At 36.3% G+C, this 19,176-nt stretch overlaps 1 pseudogene across 1 annotated transcript; it reads right to left on the bottom strand.

Annotated features, from left to right (window-relative positions):
- Positions 1–1,087: 1,087 nt before the first annotated feature.
- Positions 1,088–7,914, bottom strand: LOC145801423 (uncharacterized; annotated as a pseudogene). Its single transcript, XR_014342894.1, has 5 exons — positions 6,727–7,914; positions 5,563–5,685; positions 3,081–3,183; positions 1,746–2,284; positions 1,088–1,521 (listed from the first exon to the last, which is right to left on the bottom strand). The product of XR_014342894.1 is annotated as an uncharacterized LOC145801423 (transcript).
- Positions 7,915–19,176: the final 11,262 nt, after the last annotated feature.

Below are 19,176 nucleotides of genomic sequence, written 5' to 3'. Positions count from 1 at the left end.
ACAAAAATTCACAAGAAGTAGGTGTAAAACTAAGTACTAAGAAGAAATCAATTCCTTGTCCTATCAAACAATACTTGTTTTTTTTGTTACAGATATCAAACAATACTTAGTTGTTAACTTCTTTGCCATCTAGAATGACTCCTAAGCAATCTATACAAGGTCTAAACCAGATGCAATTTAATTAAATCCTTTACATTCCAAGATGCAATTTAATTCATTATTCATGAGAAATGTGACAAGAAGAAAACCCAAAAGCTTCATGGATTCACATTATCTCCCCTACATTGAAACTACAAGAGCTCGCTCGCTCTCTACTGTAATTGGAAGCTAAAATAATAGTATATAATGAACAATCGAAATTCTCAAACTAACACAAATTATGTTAATATTTGATAACACTAATTTAACCAATGACACTGCTAAAAATCGGAGCTTTTGCGACGGTCTTAAATGTCGCAAAAGGTTCATATATCGTCGCAAAAGACTTTTTGCGACGGAGTAGCGATGGGAAATGGGGGGTGGCGGAAGGGGGTGTAACAAAAAGTATTTGCAACGGTTACAAACCGTCGCTTTCTTGTAGCGACGGCTAATCAATGATTTTTGCGACGGTTTAACCTGACACAAAAAGGAAAAAAAACTTCACTTTTAGTGACAATGTTGGTTGCTGTAGCCAAAAAATTTTTAGCGACTGTATTTGATGCCGTGAAAAGTATTATTAGCGACAGTCTAAAACGTCGCAAAAAAGTAGAATTAAATTAATATCATATTCGTGACAGCTTAAACCACTACAAAAAATATTATTAGCGACGGTCTAAAATGTTGCAAAAAAGTAAAATTAAATTAATACCATATTTGTGATAGTTTAAACCATCGCTGAAGATTTGAACTACGATATATATGCGACAGGTTAACTTGTCGCTAATAAAATGTAAGGAAATGATAATTACATTAGAGACGGTTTATTATTGTCGCAATAAAATTATTTTCATAAAATCTATATATATTTTATTAATTCATTCCCTGTACAAATTATTAATATTTTCTAAAATAAAATACATCCACATCCACATCCACATCCACATCCACATCTAAAAAATCATATGTATATATTTACCCTGTAACAATTGTCTACTAAATATTCTTTACAAAGGATACGTGAAAGTCAATGGGCAGGAAATCTGCCCAAGGAGAATTGTCAATTATAGCAATTTTTGCAAGATCAACACCTAAAACTGTTAAGTCCTTGGTGTAACTTCCATCTGAAAAAAATGCATGATTCACGATAAGCTCGACGAGAGATAAGTTTTCTATCTGGATCCATTATATCCAGAAGCTGTTCTGCATAGATGCTTTGACTGGCTGTGAACACCACAATTTCAAACATCTGAGCAACCCTCCCTAGGAACATCTGCAGATAAGGCCTCTATTTTACATAGACTGTGTGCACTTTCATGTTGAAAAAGACTAGAAAACTAAAATCCGCATCTTCACAATGTTCCAACGTAGAGTGGACAAGTGTTTCTGCACAAATGAAAGCTAGTGTGACCAACCTTTGGAAGAATCAACTTATGTAAAAATTCTTTAAAATGATTCGTAGAAATACAAGTACACCCGAAGTTGAAAGTTCACTATAGGTGTGGATCATAAATATTATACTGACATAACCAAGAAATAAACTAGATAAGATAAAATGAAAAAATATCGAGATTAATAGTAAACACATCAAAGGAGTTCAATTTTCTTACCATCCAAATCCAGTACTAGGGTAGTGGACTTCATTTTTTGTGTTTCATTTAGCAATGTAGTGGGGTGAAAATTTGGCACCACATCTGGTAGGTCAGGTAGATTTCTGATAAACATGTGTGGATCAAAGCACTCTAATTGATCTGAAGCTAAGTAGGGATTCACATCAGGTTCCTCATTGCAGGATCTCAACTGATGGATTGCAAGATACAAGCTTAAATCATCTGAATCTATAATGGTGTCCTCAAATGTTCTGCCATCATGATCACCACCTACCTCCTGGTATCCTCAAGGAAAGGCAATATCATGTATTCCTTAGCCACATCAAAAAACGTACTTGGCTCATCAATTTTTAATCAAGCAAGCAACTAGCTTCTGTGATGTCATCATAAATTGAGTTGCCTTCAATGGGTAAGCCTGCAACAACCATGTCAGAAATAGAAATCTGAGACAATGCAAGTTTGATATTCACTAGAGCTCCTGCTGTTATCATCACTGTCATCAGCTCCCAAAATCGATGGATCAAGATCTTCGTTACTCCCTGCATAGAGATAAGAGGAAGGTAAGGCTTATTTAGACTATGTCAATCCATTTTTGGCACGACCAATTCAAAACTGAACGTGAATCTTCTGCTTTGCGCTGTCATATGCAGAAGATGGTTTATATTTCCAAACCTAAGACATGCGCTTGAAATATTTTATAAAAACATAATCCAATAAGAAAAATCTATGTTGTTTGACATTCTTTACAAACATGTGCAAAGATTTATACTCCCATCTCCAACAAAGAACTCTTCACAGATCAAGCAAAATTTCATCATTATTCATTCAAGTGATACATTAAATGAGTTGGGAATGCAAGTGATAAAGAATTAAGCTAGTGTGCAGGCAACAAATGAAATGAGTTTGAATGCTATGCAGGCATTGGGGGTCTAGTAATTGCTTTTTTGTTCTGCTCATCTTACAATTTTCGCACTGGTCGAGGATGTTGTAATTTTTTTAAATATGTGAACCCAATCTCTTTAAAGTGCCTTTTAGTGAAGGAAATTTTGAATTATGGGGAGCTTTAGCTAATCAATATTGTATTCAAAACCAAAAGAAAGAAACAGATAATTCACTTCAGATACATACAGACCATTCTCTGGAAACATGAAGCAGTGACTTCCGGCATTTTCATTTCCACCTTTTTTAGGACGAATGGAACAACACCCAAACAAAATTTCTCAAAAAACTTCATCTTCATGTCAAAAAGTACACATGGTCTAGCGACAAATCTCTAATTTAAGATTAAAAAAACAATTCCCAAGACAGCATAAACAGAAAAATTCTAAACTGTACCTGCATCATTGTTGATCTCTGGTTCACTGTGAACTTCATTTGACTCCAAAGTTGGTGAAAAAATTGTCTCCAAGTTTGATGCACAGGTCGGTGGTGTAGATTCCTGCAATCAACCATCATTTGTTACACATAACTATGATAACATTCTAGGAACACCTTGTCTGACTTTTGAAATATGGGGAACAGTTCGAGTAGCAAAAACAAGAAATAAACCGCTGAGTATTTTTCAATCTAATTATCTGTTCTAATTTATCAGTAAACCAATTGGCAATCTACATAGGCCTATCTGGCCATCAAAGTTCATATTCTGCAGAACTCTCCAACTTCAGTTGATAGAAGGAAATAATGACTCCAACGGAATCCATGAGAAAACTAAGAGAATAAGAGAATGGCTCTCAATATGCGAATCTAACTAAAGAAAGAAAAGAGATTGGTGACAGTACGGAAAGACATTAGAACATTGAAAGCCTCAGTAAGAAGAGGCTATTAACTGACATGTATGTTTAAAATCTCAATTTCAAAAGCTAAATTTTTTTTAAAAAAAGAAAACACATACACACACACATTTTACAATTGGCGCATTGTTACCATTGAAAGCAGTTCTTAGCATTCGATCAACTCCTATCATGTTAGCACTTCCCTCTAAAACCATTAAAATTCTTCGATATCATGTTTGACTTCTGGCATACATGGACACCATTTTTTCTCTTAAACACCCTAAGGTTGACTTGGTTTTCATTTTTAATGATGGCATTTGATCTGTTCTTGTTATATGCAGCACAATCTTCAATTGAGTACATCAGTGGGAAACAAAACCCCTCTAACAATCAATACAGCAGCAAGAGACTGTCATGAAAACAAATGGGATAAGAAATTAATACTAGACATAGCAATACATGTAGAGCAACTACTACAGAATATACTAAGAGACACATGAATCAGAAAGACAGGCAATGTAAATCGAATAGTGATCGTAAATATGCATCGACGGGAATGAAAAAAGTTTTAGAGCAACCATGATTCATTTAAAGAAAACTAAGATGTAGGTCAACAACCAACCACATACAGTATTTATATAAGTGAAATAACATAGAAGCAGACTGAGCATTGACAGTTTGACTCAGCTACAAACGCTATCAAGGTAAACTGTGTAATTTACCTAACGACTACAAGGACCCACACTTCAATTCATTAAAGATTTTGTGGTTCTAAGAAAAAAAGTCTTTTTTTTCTTATACATAAATATCATAGCACCCCTTGATTCAATACTCATATTTTGGTCAGTTCATAATAGTTAAAAAGTCGCACAATCTGGCTGTTATTCATAAAGCAAAAGGCCATATTCTTTGTTGAAATTGCTCAATCTAGTACTTTGTGACAATTTTGAATTCTGATGCCATACACTAATCATACCCTTATGAATGCAACATCCACTAGTATTATATGGGTGACATTATGTCCCGATCCAAAAGTATAATCAATGTAGACCTATTCAGCCATCCCTTTGAATTCAAATATTGCCTGTCTCATTAGGTTAAAAAATTCCCATTCTGAGAACAAAACGGCAGATACAAACAGTGGGTCAACTGGCTAGGTAAACAACGTTCCTTTTGGCCGTTCTTTGATGTCAGCTATTTATTAATGGAACAGTAATATTCCCATTTTGAGAACAAAACGGCAGATCTTGACTAGTTTGACCGCCATGCACTGCACTTGTGGGGGTCGTGAGACTTGAATACCAGAATCTTAACTCAAAAGTTCTAGGATACCCATCTTTCTATCAAACTTATTGTTAGAATTGCATCACACAATCATGGAAAGCTTTAAACCTAGTGAAAATGATCTTTACCTTGTTCTTTGTTAAAATTGAAATATCGCCAAATCATATAAGGCTTTACCACTATTTTTTTAACCAAAACTGTAACTCCAAAATGAGAAACTTACTTCAATTTTAAAACCCTTCTAGACCAACTAAAATCTATAAATAGAAACCTAATAACATTACCCAACTACTAGCCATGGGCAACCAAAAACAACCCATGTCCAGCAAGTTTGAAAATATACCAAAATACTCTCAACTCTTTAAACATATTTCACACGTATAAATTGACAACCAGCAGCAAACTTACTTAAAGAATAATTCACTCAAAAACAACTATGCAATTTGTGGAATGCCGCCACCAACCCCCCCTAACTAATTGTTCCAAATCAAGGGCTAGGGCTTGGAAGCAACTCTTCTATGCCTTTTCTACATCTTACAAGGGAATAGCCACTAATCACTTAAAAAGGACAATCATATAACTCGGGACTATAAAATTTGACACCAAATAAATTAACAGACTCCATCTACAAACCATTCAAAGGATCACAAACAAACAAACCCACACCTACCTACATATAAATAGACACACACACACACACACACACACACACATATATATAGAGAGAGAGAGAGAGAGAGAGAGAGAGAAAGAGAAGTTACCAGATAGAAGTAACGTGGCCTAGAATAGGGCACACCAAATTGCAATGGGCTAAGAATGAACTCCTGTGTAACAAAATCAGCTTTTGCCAATATCTCAATCATTATTCTATGCATATCAGATGCCTGCAACATATACACATGAAAAAAGAAAGAGAAAAAGAATGGTGCTGTATCAATAAAGTTTGGTTATTTATCAAAAAAAAAAAAAAAAAAGAAGAAGAGTAAAAGAAGATAAAACAAGAAAGCAAGAAACAAAAAAGAAGTGTTAATAATATATATGTAAAGGGAACTGAATTTATTTATTGAGATAAAAGTTTTCTATACAAACCTCAAACCCTACAACATTCTCCACAAATATCATGGGAGGAGGTTGAGAAGTTTTTGGTATAAGTTCAAGAATTTTGAGAAAAAAAGATGCCCAAGCATCAGTCGAGCCCTTTTGAAGACCTAAATAATAACAGTTTGAGAACACCTTGCCAATCAAAATGAAATTAACAAGCAGAGAAGAGAATAATTTTACTTTGCCGAGTGTAAGGCTGACAAGGAGGAGAAAGAAGCCATGCATGAGCATGATAGCTGTCAAGATCAGCAGCACTAAGGGTTTGAATGTTACCCTAAACTCAGCAAAAAAGTAATATTGACCATAACACAATTTAGATAAGCTCTAATAAAGAACTGGTCAAATGCGATCATGGGTAATCAGTATTTCTTAGCAGCCAAGGGCTAAACAACAAATTAAAGCTTAATGGCGGAAAACCCATAATCCTCCATGTAGTTGCCAAGATAAATGGGTATTTAATTTTTTTTATTTTTAAATTAAGAGAAAAAATAAATAAAAGGCTGGAACCTAGGCATATATTGACAGATGATTCAAGGTTCAGAGGGGTGCCACTTTCCTTACTTAGCCCAAGGGAGGGGTGCCCCTTCACAAATTTGTGAAAGAGTGAGGACGGATTAAATAAAAATAAATCAATGCAAAGGACTTCCTAACAGGTCACCAAAACTTTTAAATTTTAACATAGTAAACTATGAATGGCTTAGACAATAGCCAAAAGTAAAAAATAGATGATGATATGAGTTCCTTTGACAGATGATGACATGGCTTAGACAATAGGCAAAAGTAAAAAATACATCATGATATGAGTTTCTCAATTAGACACGCACCCTGTACTCAACTGCTGCCATTTGACCTGCCGGCTGCTCAAATGGCTTCTTCTTCATCAATCAACACTTTCTCATTCAACTCCCAACCAAATCTTCACAATCCCAAACCCCTAAAACACACTACTATGTTCAAAGCCCTCAGACCATATAACCCAATACACACACCCAAACTACTCTCTCTCTCTTCTCCAACCTCCAACCCATATCCCACCTTCACATGTCTCTCAAACCTCATTATCGTCCCCCCAATTTTTACTCTCATCTTCCCATTCTTCCAAAACCCACTTAAATTCTCTCACCCATCAAAACATTTTCCATCTTTTGCACTGAAAATATTGCAGTTTTGCTTGTATATACAAATGAAAAGCACATACATTCATCAAAACAAATAGAAATAGACAGGTGAAGAGCACACACATTCATCAAGCACATTCATAGCACTTTGAATCAACTAATCAACCCTTCACACCCTCTCTCCTCTCTCTCTCAATCTCCAATCTCTGCACCACTTTCCAAGGTTCCAATCCCCACACTCATACTTGCATCGACAAAAATGGAGTATCACTTTTCACAAATTCAACACGAGATTTAATTGTGAAACTGTTGCATAATGCGTTGGATTAAAACTGTTGTTTAGGGTTGGTTTATTTATTTTTATTTAGTTAAATCCAATGAAGAGGGCTTGATTCCAATGAAGGAAAAAGAAGAGAAAAAGAGGAGAGGACAGGCGAGGAGAGCAAAGGATAGCAGAGGAGAGATATACATGGATGCCAGAGGGAGAATCGGTGGGAAGTTACTGTTGCTGCTGCTATAAACAGTTTGTAAGGGTAACACATGAGCAAGAGAGAGAGATTGTAAAGGTCTGTGCGAGCGAGTGTGAGGGGAAAGAAAAGGAGAGGAGAGGAGGGTTACCTAGAACTCTTCCCACGCTGGTGCTGTTGGGGTTGCGAGAGGTGATATCCATGTACTGACCGAGATCGAGAGAGAGTGGGCGTCGATGTCGGCTTGGTGAGGGTGGGTCAATAAATTGATGCCAGTAGGAGTGAACTAGTAGTAGATGAAAGATGGAGAGAGAGAGAGAGAGAGACAGAGAGAGAGAGAGAGAGAACTTGAAGATGGAAGATGGAAGATGGAAGATGGAAAGAGAGAGGGAAAAACGAAAGTATCAAGGCACCAAGCGTTTGAGAAATTTGGGACTTTTGGGTGTTTTGTGGCTATTAGCGACGGCACAATGTTGCCCATCGGAAAAAAAAAAAATTAAAAATATATATATTTACGTTGAGAGGGAAGAATTGTCGTAAAAAATGAGCCTTTTGCGACAGCGATAGGTTTACTGTCGCAAAAACCATTGAACATATGCTTCCTTCTTTTTGAGACAAAAATTACCATCGCAATAAGGGACTATTAGCGATGGAATACTAACCGTCGCAAAAAGTTCCGTGTCATATACCCCTTTTTCTAGTAGTGTGAATTATTATTTTTTAATTCAATAATTAACTTTTAAAATAACGATTACTATGTTCTTAATAGTTTATATTTAATAATTAATGCTTATTACATTTAAGACAAATTTTAATTAAACAACATTAACACTTGGTAATTAGTAAATTGTGATAAACAATTTTCATAAAAATTCGATTAAAGTAATGATACATGAATTGGAGATGATGCATGGGTTCTAATGCCATGTATCCTATCATAATATTGGCAGCCACCAACATTGTAAAGACCCAATATCACTTTTCTACAAGTCTGTAACGTTAGTTAACTAATTGATTCACATCCAAAATTTTGCAAAAACATCGATTAACAAACCGATTGGAAGAATTGGACACTCCAATCGATTTTCCATTTGATCAGATGGCTTTGCCAACACTAATCCATTCACCAATTGATTGGAAGGTTTGTCCACCACCAAGAGGGTCCTGTTATAATGAAGAAGAATTTGTCAAGACAGTAAAACCAAACAAAATTAAATTCAAATTTATAAATAAGAAGGAATAGAAAATCTAAAACAATTAAAGCTTAGCTGGAGTTTCCATTCCTGTGATAATGCACACCTCATTTTCTAGTTGAAACATTATGTCTAACAATTGGTAGGCAACAAAAAAAGAATGAAAATTGAAATCAATGTTAACGGGCAAATGTGACTAAAATTAAATCCAAGGTTCATTAAATAAAATTAACCGGGAAATTTTATTTGAAACAAAGATTACAGCGAAATGCTTATAAAAGATACTTACCACAACAGAAAAATGAAAGAAAGAGAATGAAACTGAATTAAACATAATTAAGTAGAGAAAAGGAATAGTTAAATAGAGAGTGAGAAAAACATAATTGATGCTCCAAATGGTATAAATAGAGTACTTACCCCTGTGCAATTATTTTCAAATCAAGCTCAGGCACAATGAAGCCCTAGATGAAGCCCTCTCTGTTTCCCCTTTGCAATTGTCGAGATGGAAGTGCTGCAGCAGTGATTCAGAGGGGCTACATCAGTGGCTGAAAAGAGAGAGCAATTAAGAAGATATGGAAAGAGAAATTCATATAGAAAATTTGTTGAGGGCTCCAAAATTTAGCTATTAAATCCAATCTCAAATCATATGGAAAATCACAATTATTTTATGATAACAAAGTTCAACCCAAACATAACTAAACCAAGAACTATACTCATCTTTCATGGATAACAAAGCACTGCATATAGTCCAAAACATGAAAGCTATAGACACTTCCACAACACCCCTATTTAGAAGAAAGAAAGATTTGGGGCGTAAGGAATGCCTAACTTAGGGAAAAACTAATCTAGTGGAGGAAGCAAATCAAAACCTAGAAGAAACACACACACACACACACACACACACAAAAGAAAATAAAACAAACAATAGCGGCAAAAACAATGAAACAAAGAAAAACAATTTATATTAGGGGCAAAAAAAGGGACCTTCTTTCTTTTCACTTTTGATATCATTTTCATATCACTTGATTTGGGCTCACAACGAATTTTAGAAGCTTCATCTTCAATATCAAATGCGCCACAATAGCTGTAAATGGTCGCTCACACTTATTTTCTATTGTAATTGAAGTTTAGTGCTACAATATAAAAGCAAAACACATTAGAGAAAGAGAGATTGCGAGAGAGTAGTGAATGGCTTGAAAGGCTCATATATTGTAGAACGAAAAGGAAAACAATATTATAAGGCAAACTCACATTAGGAATTTTTGGATGGTTCTTTCCCTCCTCTACGTGGAGCTGCAATAGAGCATTTTCCTTCAAAACAAAGGTGCTCGTTATTGGATCTAAAAGGGTCAGATTAGCATATTGATTAATTATTTTAAAATCACAAAACCACAAAAAGAAATGATACTTGAAAAAAAATGAAGAAAAATAAAATTTAAAGCCACGCAACAAAACAGAATCAAAAAACAATAATTAAAAAAAATAAAATCTAAGATCAAACAAATTTCACAATCAGACTTGAACTACAAAATAGAATTCACTACCACAATATGGATTTTATAAATAGTTTTACAATCTATGATCAAAATAGAATTCCCTATCACCAAAAGAAAAAATTCCTTCTATGCCTTACTGATTTAGGATAATTGTTGGAGACATCCATAGAATTCACTGCCACCATTGACTTGTTGAACTCAATAAACAATTGGACAAAAGAGAAAACAGCAAGCACACTCTAGAAATCTGTTTATTTGTTTAATAAACTCAAGAAACATGTTGCCACATTACACCTTCGCTCACAACCCTTGCAATTTACACATTCAATTTAAAAATAGGGTAAGTTAAATATGCACCATTAATACTTCCATCTTAAAGTGTTTGCAATATGTTGGGGAATTTTAAAAATGGTTTTTAAAATTTATATTTTGTTTTTTGGGTGTTTTCAAAGCCTTCCTTATTTTTATTTGGAAAGCATTAATTAAGCTTGGGGACTTTGTCCCACATTGGAAAGAGAGGAAAACATGGAGCATTTAATAAAGTGCTACATGGAATATTCCTTTGAATATGGAATTGTGGGATGAAAGCTAGTGTGCATGCACCCACACCGCAAGGATGGTGCTTCGCACCATCCGCACGCGCGTGCGTGGCGTTGGCTGTGTGGCGTTTGATGGCGCACTTTGCACTTGGCACAGACGCATCGGCGCCATGAGGGCGCTTTCCTATTTGCATCGGATAGGTTGGAGCGATGACGTGGCATGGGTGGCGTGGAATACAGTCAGCTCCACGTGGCACTCACATGTTGTCCGTTGGCGATGAGTCAACCAACCGATCAAACGATTGTGTGTTCGATCTGGAGCGGGTTGATCATAGTCGTTGAATGGAGATATGCACGATTGTACGGATGAGATGGCACCCGATCGTGATCAGGTGTGAATAGTCAAGGCATTTATTCGGTGTCAAAATGATCTGCACCATAGGACAGGTTGGAGCGATGACGTGGAATACAGTCAGCTCCATGTGGCAATGACGTGTCGTCCGCTGGCAATGAGTCAACCAACCGATCAAACGGTTGTGTGTTCGATCTGAAGCGGGTTGATCGTAGTCGTTGATTGGAGATGCGCGTGATCGTACGGACGAGATGGCACCCGATCGTGATCAGGTGTGAATAGTCAAGGCATCTATTCGGTGTCAGAATGATCTGTACCATAGATCGTCGATCCAACGGTCAGATCTGATCGGATGCGATCAAGGGACATGACCATTCGATCAGATCCATTAAGGCCTATAAATAGACTACGAATTCAGCCATTTCATTCCATCCCAAAATCCTAAAAAGCATTCTTGCAATTCTCTCTCTCTCTCTCTCCCTCTTGATTTTGAATTTTTGATCAAGAGTTTCTTAAGCAAATTTCTGTTTTTCTTATTGATAATTGTAACGCCCTCAAAATAAACCCATTATATATTTATCATTGACATGCAATATTTAAAGAAAACAATTCATTATCTCATTCATCAGAGTATTACTAAATAAAAACATTACATGTAACATCAAATTAAATGCCCTACGGGCTTACATCTTTCCAAGCCAACACTTGGACACAAAAATATGAGTTCTAACTCAAATACAAGTAAAGCCCTAGGCTTGAATGTTTACATGTACTATCAAATAAAAACAACTAACTGAAGATAGTCTTCAAAATCCAAAAGTCAAATCCTTCCAAGCTAAGTCCTTGGAGGTAGCTTATCACCTGAACCTGAAAATGATGTTTCCATATAGGGTGAGCCACAACCTAATAGAAATATACTAAACCAAATATAAGCATTGAATAAAGCAATAGCATTCAATAGATGGTTAACCAAGATAATCAATTGTATCATTATACAGTCTCATGACACTAATGTCTAAGACACATTTCACTTTCCATTATTATCAACATGGCTCAGAACCTGGCCAAACTTACAACAATGAACTATATATCATATTCACATTACTTTCAATATCAACAAAACAAATGAGACTCAGGCTCATATCAAAACACTTCATACTTCCCGTTTGATACACATTTTAGTGCTATATCAATAACATGTAAAAACACTTCAATATCAATAAGCACACATAATAGTGATGTTAATGGAGTCCATCCCCTATCTCCTCCCAAACAAATCCGGTTTAGAGGTCCATCCCCTATCTTCCCCTAAACCGTGGAGTACATCCCCTATCTCCTCCAAAACAACATGCATATACAATGTATTAAACACTTGTCATATACAACACACAATCAATGCATGTATTTTCTGTATTAATTCAACAGTCTAAATCAATGACTTAACCAATGTGAGTAGTTTCAGTTTTCCCTAATCCACATGTAATGTCTACAACAATCACGACTATCCTCCACCGATAGCTCAAAACAGTTATTTCTAAACAGGAAATAGATGTATCAACTAAGATAATTCCAACATTTTCATAGGTGAGTGATTAAACTACCAACTACACCACTTAATCAATAAATTCATTAATTCCATGAATTCAACTAAATTCCCCAATTTTCCCTAAATTAATTATATAAATTAATTTATTACAGCAACTAGGGTTTTTCCCAAAATTACCAAACAACCCCCAACATATCAAAATGCCAAAACTTAGAACAAAACCTATAATATGGAGTAGGAAATCCTTACCTCGAAGCGAAGAACTCGAATGGAGAAGATAACGAAAAACCAAAGTGCTCCAAACCCAAGATTGTTCGGATTAAACGGAAGCCCTCGACCCACTCTATCTTTTTAACAAAGGACTTAGGGTAGAAATACATTCTAAGTAGATCAAACCTAAGAGAGAAGGTGTGTAGAGAGAGGGAGAAGACGGTTCTAGGGTTTTAGAATCAAAAGGGAGATGAAAAATGATCCAGAAAGTCGGGTCTCGGATTTTTATAACAGTCGCCCCGCTTGAGCGTGGAAACCCCCGCTTGAGCGCCACTCACAGACTCCCGCTCGAGCGGCCAAACTCCCGCTCGAGCGGCGGATGCACACTCCTAGAAGTTTTTGCAGACAGGTCCCCGCTCGAGCGCCTAACTCCCCGCTTGAACGTCACTCACAACCTCCCGCTCGAGCGGCCAATCCCCCGCTCGAGCGTCCAACACTACACAGGACATACTGGATGGGTGTATTCCCCGCTCGAGCGCCCAAACCCCCGCTTGAGCGGACAAGCCAAAATCTGGGCAACTAGACTTAGTTCCTAAGCTCAACCAACCTGAGACTCAATATAAGGATTAAAGGATGTAAACAAGGCACATACAACAACCAACTCCACGGAACCTAAGTCCGGGTACAACAGTTAAAGAAAAAGGGAAACCGGGATCGCTATAATAATCAAGTTCTGCAGATTTGATTATCAGTGTCTTGGTTTCTTGATTATAACAACAGTGTTCTGATCTATTATCGTCAGTGCAGACGCCGATAGACTAGATCTTTAGATCAGGCTTCATTGTATCCTGAAGACAAATTTGTTAAATTTGTTAAACATAAATCAAACAATTTCACATAAGTCACCCATTCACAGAAACCCATTTCAAAGAAAAACGACTTATCTCATATCGTAGTAACCTATTTCACATAAATCAGACAATTTCAACCCATTTCATTTTCAAATAAACAAATCAAAACCATAAAGAAACACAAATAATTCTACCCAACTTCTCTGCACTACTCTTTTAGTTATCCATAAAGATACCCAAATTTTTTTTTTAATCAACACTACATAAACAAACCTGTTACAAAGAGGTTACAAAGTTAATGATTGAAACGCATGAAAGTAAAAGTAAAGGAATACCAAAATCAAAGAGGTTCACAACTTCTCTGCAATTATTCTCAGTTATCTACAAAGAAATTTTTTTTAAAAAAATCAATCAACACTTCATATAATCCAAAAAGAAGTATATACAACTACTTATAACAAGTCTAGTCGATTCAATTCTTGGCTCAGAACTTTATCTATTACTATGTGATGTGAAATTTCCCAATCTTTAAATGTTGAAATGAACTACAATCTTCAAATCAACAATTCAAAAGGAAAAGTATTTCTCAAGCATTCAACTTTAGCCGATAGAGACATGAGCACACGTATTAAACACATAAGAAACTGAACCAATTGGAATTCAAAAATGAAACTTTTAATAGAAGAGACAAGAAAAATAAATCTGATTGAGTTCATGTCCAATCAGAATAAAAAATTAAACAAAACAATTACACTATTATCAATAAAAATATCAAACCTAGTAGAATGTACCTGTTGTTCTGGAATTAATTTCTTCAGTTGAGAATGAAGGTCCTACATGGTATGAAAAAATTAGATGAGAAAGACCAAAGAACAATAGAATTGTGAATTTTACGTAGAATGAAAAGTTATTAACATCAATCCCTGCCAAGCATGCTCAGTGCAAAAAAAAATTTTGGTCTTAACACTTATTTGCAATTTCCCCAAAATTAATTTCAATAATTAAGTGTCACAAATAGAAAGTTACAATCCAAATGAGAAGAAATAAAATTATAAAAAAAAAATGACATACCCTGCAATTTTTGTGAGCAACCTTGGTGGAAAGTCTGCAAAGATACTAAGATTTTTTGTCCTCAATCAGGCACGAGTCATTCGCTATTTTAATTCATTTTCATATAAGACAATTAGCGAATGACCCGTGCCTAAAGACATTCCGAAAAGGGAAGGGAAAAAATATCTAAGCATGCTTTCTATCAATTCTTGCATAGCCAATCTCATGAATGGTTCGTATGATTTCAAATAAATATCAAATGGGTTATGAGTTTGAAAACAGTTATGATTAAAAACTAATAACTTATTGATTTGGAATCTAAGTTATTTTCAGCCATTTGATGCAAATATTTGGTAGTGTGCATACCCAAATTTAGGTAGAGAATGACAAATAAATATGAATATAAATCTCATATTTTGGTAGAGTATGACAAATTTAAAGCTAAAAGTAACGGCAAGGCCTAGAAGACATTCACCATATTGCAGAAACAAATTGTGAACAACAAAAATAATAGAATGAAAATCATGGTATTGTCATTTTGCTAGAACACATATACCATCATAGTTTTGTAGCAAACACTTAATCTACCCCCAACTTAAACTAATTACCCGATCCAATCATTGAACCCCCGAAGTTTAAGCAATGTGAAAACTTCAATATGGTAATCCAGTGTCAATACCCATTTTCAAATGTCAACAAAATATACAAAAATAAAGGTTTAAACAATAAAATTAAGTAAAAAAAATACCACTTCAAGAACTCCAAAAACATCAAAGGGATATGAAGAATGCCCAAGATCATTTCCAAGAAGAATCTAAAAAATAAAACAAAAACAAAGCATATGGAAACTATCGAGGTTGTTGACCTTTGTTTTCAAGAATTACCTTCATTTTTGTTACTATCCATAAAACATCCACATTTCAGACCATTAGTTTCTGTAAACCGATTCATCTATGTTAATGTCCACAAATTGATTCATCAACATTTCCGCTATTTGAATTGGGTTTCCTATGTTTTAACTTCAATTCCGTCAATTATGCATCAACTTCAGCACTGAAAGAAACCATTTGTTTCTAAACATAAGTTCCATCATTTTAAAGACACCGATTACTACAGCTTTTGAAACAGAAATTAAGCTTTCAAACTTCAATTCAAGCACCAGAAAGCAAGAACAATTAGTACTACTAAAATTTATGCTTCAATTAGTATGTGATGCTTCTAATGAATGACATAGCGAAATATTTTACATGTGGGATAATGTTGGTCCACCTATGTTGGTTGGTAGTTGTAACGCCCTCAAAATAATAACATTAAACCCATCAATAAAAGATTCATTAACATATGAAATAACCACATTCTTCCATTTATCAGAGTTTCGTTACATAAGTATTACATGTTAACAACAAAAGCAAAATGCCCTACGGGCTTACAGCTTTCCAAGTTAACACTTGGTTACAACAAAAAGAGTACTAACTCATTTGCACATTAAGCCCTTGGCTTGAATTTACATGTAATACATCAAAAACAAAACGACAAAAGTATGTCCGCCTCTAGTCTCCCAAGCTATGTCCTTGGAGGTGGCATGCTACCTGTACCTGAAAATGATATTCCCATATAGGGTGAGCCACAGCCCAGTAGAAACACACTAAACCAACCATGAACAATGACTAAAAGATTAGCAATTGATAGATGGCCAATACTGATACATTCACATAAATCACATATTTATGTCATACGACTTATGAGTCCAAGTTACCTTTCATTTTTCCTTTTTCAACAGATAAGCATATAAACTCTATCATCTTTCAACAGATATGTATAACACTATATCCCACATTCACAGATAAGCATTTAAGCTGTATCCACATTCTCAACAGATATGTATAACAACAATATCCCACATTCACAGATAAGCATATAAGCTATATCCACACTTCACAAAGATAAGCATATTAGCTCTATCTTCACTTCTTTAGACAAGCATATGAGCTGTATCTACGGAGTTCATCCCCTATCTTCTCCCAACACTATCCGGTTTAGAGGTACATCCCCCATCTTCCCCTAAACCGAGGAGTACATCCCCCATCTCCTCCTCTACACATAACGTGTACAAACACATTGGTTCTATATACAATCACTCAATACATACAGTTAATGTATTCTAACAACCGTCAATTTTCATGACACATTCCATTGATTAGTTTCCGTTTGCCTAATCATCATGCATTGTCTACAACAATCACGACTATCCTCCACCGATAGCCCAAAGCAGTTATCTCTAAGCAGAAAATAAATGCACAATGGATATTCAATCAACATTTCATTTCCTCATTTCTCACAATTAATTATCCCAATTAATCAAACAATGTAATTAGGTCATTAACCATAATTGACATTTCAACCCTTAGGTCCCATTTTCACCAATGATTCAACATCTATTCCATTTCTCTATGCCAAACATGCATCTAGGTTTATTATGAATAAAATCCCAACTTTTGTAAAATAACACAAAAGCCCCAAACTTTCACCAAATTACCAAACCAACCCCAACATCTCAAAATACTAAAATTTAAAGACAAAATCCATAAAGAGCAGTAGGATATCCCTATCTCAAATTCGGAGCTCCAAGGGAGAAGAAGACAAAACCCAACGTGCTCCAAATCTCGAAATTTTCAGATTAAAATGTAGCCCTCGACGATCAACAACTTTTTTGTAAAGGCCAAAGGTGAGCAAATCACTCCTACTAGATCAAAACCTAGAGAGAAGGTAGAGTTCTAGAGTGAGAGGCTCAACAATGGTGTTTTTGGAAAAGTAGGAGAGAGAAGAGAAAGTGAAAAAGTGATTTGAAAAGTCGAAACACGGAACTTAAACCCAGTGGACCCGCTCGAGCGTCAAACACCCCGCTCGAGCGTCAGTCACAGACTCCCGCTCGAGCGCCAACAAACCCGCTCGAGCGGAGAATACACACTCCCAGAACTACAGAACCAGGTCTTCGCTCGAGCTTCCAACTCCCCGCTCGAGCGGCACTCACACAACCCCGCTCGAGCGGCCAATACCACGCTCGAGCGTCCAACACTGCACAAGAGATACTGGATGGGTGCAATTCCCGCTCGAGCGCCAAAACCCCCGCTCGAGTGGACAGGTCAAAATCTTGGCAACTAGTTTTGGTTTCAAAACTCAACCAACCTGTAACAAACCTGCCCAACACATCCTCTAACTCAAATACGAAGTAAAAAGGATGTAAACAAGATAATAAACAACTACTTACATCCACAGACACATGTCCGGATCACTGTACAACAAGGGTAAACCCGGGATCGCTATAACCTCCCCCCCTTAAAGAATTTCGTCCCCGAAATTAAGCACAAGTTTTCAAAAACAAGTTTTCCTCCATTTTAAACAATGTTACATTTTAACATTCAACAATTCGACCCATTACCGGTCACCCCCTCCCTTTAACAAGAGGCATTTCACAATATGTAAACAACATATGTACTTTCAACATGCATCAACATTACGCATTTCCTTTTCAATTTCAACGATATATTCAACATATACAATGCTACAATCAACTTCCATATGAGGCAAGTTTCAAAACATACTTCCAATAAACCAAAACATTTCAATGTTTCACAACTTAAGACATATATAAAAGCTCTTAAGTTCAACAATAGTTCAAAATTTAAATATAAGATCACATATCAACAAACAAGTCCGGATATTTCTCACGAACTTCCAACTCACGTTCCCAAGTGGCTTCCTCCACTCCGTGATGTTTCCACAAGACTTTCACCAAAGGAATGGTCTTGCCACGCAGGACCTGATCCCGCCTATCCAAGACCCGAACCGGTCTCTCCTCATACGAGGCATCCTCACCTACCTCTAAATCGGTCCAATCCAACACATGTGATGGATCTGGATCATACTTCCGAAGCATACTCACATGAAACACGTCATGAACTCCGGACAACTGCGGCGGTAGGGCTAACCGATAAGCAACCTCGCCAATCCTCTCAAGGATCTCAAAAGGCCCAATAAACCGAGGGGATAACTTCCCACTCTTCCCAAACCTCATCAAACCTCGCCTAGGTGATATCTTCAGAAAGACATGATCACCTACCTCAAACGCCAAAGGTCTCCTCCTACGGTCGACATAACTCTTTTGTCGACTCTGGGCTGTAACAAGCCTCCTACGGATAAGCTCAACTTTCTCCATCGTCTCCCTAACCAATTTCGGACCCAACAAAGGTGCATCACCCACCTCGGCCCAACAAACTGGAGACCTACACGGTCGGCCATACAAGGCCTCAAATGTTGCCATACCGATACTAGACTGAAAACTGTTGTTGTAGGCAAACTCTACCAAGGGTAAGTGCCTCTCCCACGTCCCACTGAAGTCCAGGACACAACCCCGAAGCATATCCTCGAGGATCTGGATAGTACGCTCGGACT

The sequence above is a fragment of the Camellia sinensis genome, chromosome 10 (genome assembly GCF_055761805.1).
Source record: "Camellia sinensis isolate YWXY chromosome 10, ASM5576180v1, whole genome shotgun sequence".
Classification (NCBI taxonomy): Eukaryota; Viridiplantae; Streptophyta; class Magnoliopsida; order Ericales; family Theaceae; genus Camellia; species Camellia sinensis.
Note: the sequence above shows the minus strand (reverse complement) of the source record. Positions and strands in the feature narration are given on the sequence as shown.